We start from the raw sequence: 3,951 nt of genomic DNA, 5'->3' as shown, positions 1-3,951 counted from the left end.
TTGGAAACTTTCCATTATTTTTTTTACCATTTAAAAAGTTGCTTGACAAAATAATTAGAAGGTTTTAGACAAACCTTTGTAAAGAAAAAAAAAAGGAAAGTAACCCATGTGTTTTTCAGAAGAGATATAGAAAGCCCATTCAAGCCTTAATCTTGTCCTTTCATTTGTTTCCTAAGATTAGCTTTTTAATCTCCACCTTACATCTTTTTCAATCCTTTAATTTAGCAACCTTTCTCACCCAAAATCTATATATCAATCTCTCTTGAACTCTCTCCTATCCTCTTGAATTTTTAGTCTCGTCTCGTCTCGTCGCGTCTTCAGGAGTTTTTTTTATTTTTTTTCTAAACTTCAACGGACCATAACTTCTTCGTTTTAGCTCCGATTCGCGCGTGGTCGGATCCGTTGGACTCGTATCGACGAGAGGAATCCGATCAAGGCCTGAAGGAGGACAATGATTCAACCATTGAAGAAGAAAAAGAATAAATTTTTCTTATTTTGCTCTTTATTTTAAATTACAATTTGATGTATTTTTGCTTTCAATTTCAATTAAAGAAGAGTTCTTCTTCTTTTTTTTATTCCTTCTCAAGTTCTTCATGGCAATTCTCTTCTTTCTACTTTTTTTTTGTTTCTTTGACTTTCTTCATGAGTAACTAAATCCTATACACTTAGGGTTTAGTTGAAGCCATGGCGAAGGAGAAATATTTATAATTAAATCAATCTACTCAGTTGAAAATTTGTGTAGGATTTTGTGTTTGGAAAAATCCCAATCATTCATGCCATTGGCTTTCTCCTTTCGTATGAATGATTGTTGATTAACAAATATAAAGTTCTATATAATCAATGTAAATTGGAGAGTGGATTTAATTAATTACTTATAAGGAATGACATCCCTTTGATCTTATTCCTTATTGACTAGTTAATCGAATTTTCAACCCAATTCAAGAGTTGTTTTAATTAATAAATCTAATCCAAACCCATGGTGGATTCTAACCCTAAGTATTCTTTTATATTGAATTAATGTTTTTACACTATTCCAAATTACTTTTGTAATTTTTTCAATTTACTTAAGCCCTTAGAATTTGGTTTTCTAATTAGATTAGAAAAGTAGTTAATAAAGATCATTAGCGGTACACTTTGCCTAAATTAAAATTTTCAAATCGCAATCTTATTTTTGTCCGATTCTTAGATTGTTTAGAATAAAAATTCATAGATATTGTTGGCTCCAAGGTACGTCAACGGAAATCCTAAGTAAATGCCAGGCAACATATATCATAGTTTATATTCTAAGTGATACAAGAATAGGATTCACAAACAAGATTCTCTTCCCTGAGTTCGATCTGTGACTACAAGCGATCCGTGCACTTGCGGTTATTTAATATTACAAACAAGTTTTTGGCGCCGCTGCCGGGAAAGAGAGTTGCTTTAGAATCTTAATTATTCGAAGTGTTAGATTAGTAGTTCTTTTTAGTTTAGTTACATTTTTGGTTTCTTGCTTATCCATCTCTCTTACTTGGTTTTCTTGTGTTTATGAGTGCAGGTTGGGTGCGTAACTCGACCAATCGACTAGAAAGAGCAAACCGGTTAGAGACGGCGGAAGACATCGAACCAAATCCAAATCAAGTAGTCATGGCGGAAGAATAAGAGCCGCCAAGGACTTTCCTTTTTATCATACCTTGTTTTTTTTAGTAAAGTATTGTGTAGAGAAAAGTTAATTTCCCAAATCCAAAAGATTCCCTTGCCACTTTAAAATATTACTATCTTTTTACAAGGCTCATAATTAAAGCATTATCTCTACACTAAAATATCTTTGAGCAAGTGTCTTTGATCCAAGCCATTGAAAGGGTTGCTAAAATCTAAAATTTAGAAAGGGGGTATCAATAGAATATCTTTGAATATATGCTATTAATCCAAGCCATCAAATGTATTTCCAAAAATCAAAGATCAATCTTGTCCCTACACTTGCCTTCACCTACTTTAGCAACTTTGGTCTCCCCATCCCCTATAGACACCCATCCGACCCTCTCTTTGGGAGGGGGAAGGAAAAACCAACCCAAGAAGGGCTACTAGATGATTAATCTCTCTCTCTCTCTCTCTCTCTCTCTCTCTCTCTCTCTCTCTCTCTCTCTCTCTCTCTCTCTCTCTCTCCATAACCGACCACCCATTCTCCTTCCCTAGCCATAGCTTTAGCCCATGACCTACACCCCATTAGCAGACCCAGTATTCATGGCCATCATCTTCATTTCATCACATCTCATCATGGTCATTATCTCATGACACCTTATGAATAGACCACATTCATAACTACCATATTCCATCTCCAGAAGTACACTTACCCCGTCCACATTTCAGCCCCAACTAACCTTGTAGCCTTTTTTACTCGAGCAAGTAAGTCCGATGGGTGTTCTACGCCTAGTTCCTTAAAATTATCTAGTTTGAGAGTAATTGACCAAAAGCTCGTTACAAGGGTCATCTAGAAAGCATAAGAGGTCAAGACATTGCACGGATCAAAATTTTAGAACTCATATTGTGAGCCCAATGGTTCCCATGGGTTCAATCATTCACCTTTTCCTTCTTGTTTTGATGCTAGCAAACCCAAATTGATTAGTCTTTATGGACTAATGTGTTGTCTTTGAGTATTGTGCTTTAAACAGGAACTTGACATGTCATATCACCATTACACAACTCAACACAACACATGGCTTGCGGATCAACATGCACAATGGACCAAAGAGCTTGTACACACATGGAAGAGATCATCTTTGGAAGATGTTCAAGCATAGAGCTCAAGTTGAGGATCCCACAAGCATGCCAAGAGGAGCTTGAAGTTGAACAAAGTGTTGGTGACCTTCTCATGCCTCAAAAGTGAAGATTTATTTAAGAAGAGAAGTCACATGTACCAAAGCATTATCAAGTGTTCACTTAAAGCCCAAAGAAGACCTTTGAAGCCAATACGATCAAGGTGCTAAGTAGTTTAACTTTATAGATTGTATTGGAGATCTTTTTCAAGTGCTTTTGCATTTCAAAGTGTTTTTCAATCCTCTTTCAAAACCAACCTTAAAACCTATTTGTATTTCATGTAAAATTATTTTCAAAGGTCCTAAATATTATTAAAACAAAATTTCGTAGCCCAAGAACGAAAGCCCAAGTGCTAACCAAAGTTTACAAATGAAAAGGAATGACATTAGCACTTGAATTATAAAAACAGCAGCTTAAACCTGATTTAATGGGTCCAAATCATATTCAAATATTTTAAAAATACTTTTTATCATATAACTCTCATTTTTCTCATATCCGTAGTGTATAAGAACTTTAAATTCCGACGAGAAACGAGTGAGATATGAATTTTAGAAGATCGCGGCTAGAAACTGTTCTTGCATCCGCGGTCGACCGGCCCAGTCGACAGCAGCACCCCAATCAACCGAGGCAGTCAATTTTCAATTTTTTAAAATTTCAGATGACCCTCGGAGGTCGACCGCCCTCCCCCGGTCAACCGCCACGGAGCAAGAAACTAGCCGTTGGGGCATAACGGCTAGTTGCTTTTTTTACCCATTTTTTGTCTTTTCTTACCCAAACTACCCCCAAACGGTCATGAATCATTGTGGGCTATAAATATATTGTTCTATAATGGATTAAAAGACTTTTGGACTTATTGAAAACCTTACTTGAGCTTAAACCTTCAAATCCATTAGTTTTCTTCAAGAGCTTTGAACTTTCATATTTTATTTTTGAAGAAGATCTCCATAGGGCTTTCACTTGTGTATTCTTTTGGAGAGATTGTGAGCTACAATTATTGTAATTCGCCTATAAAGAGGCTTTGAGAGAGTTTTTTTCCATTTGTGTTCTTCATTGTATTGAGGGTCTCCGATTCAGCCAGGTAAGAAAGGTGAATCAACATTGTGGAGAGGGGTTTTTGCTTCGGCCTTTGAAGGAGAAGCTTGTTTGTAAGAGGGT

The sequence above is a fragment of the Tasmannia lanceolata genome, unplaced genomic scaffold (assembly GCF_043159265.1).
Source record: "Tasmannia lanceolata isolate RefF3 unplaced genomic scaffold, GAP_Taslan_0.1 ptg000008l, whole genome shotgun sequence".
Taxonomy (NCBI): Eukaryota; Viridiplantae; Streptophyta; class Magnoliopsida; order Canellales; family Winteraceae; genus Tasmannia; species Tasmannia lanceolata.
Note: the sequence above shows the minus strand (reverse complement) of the source record.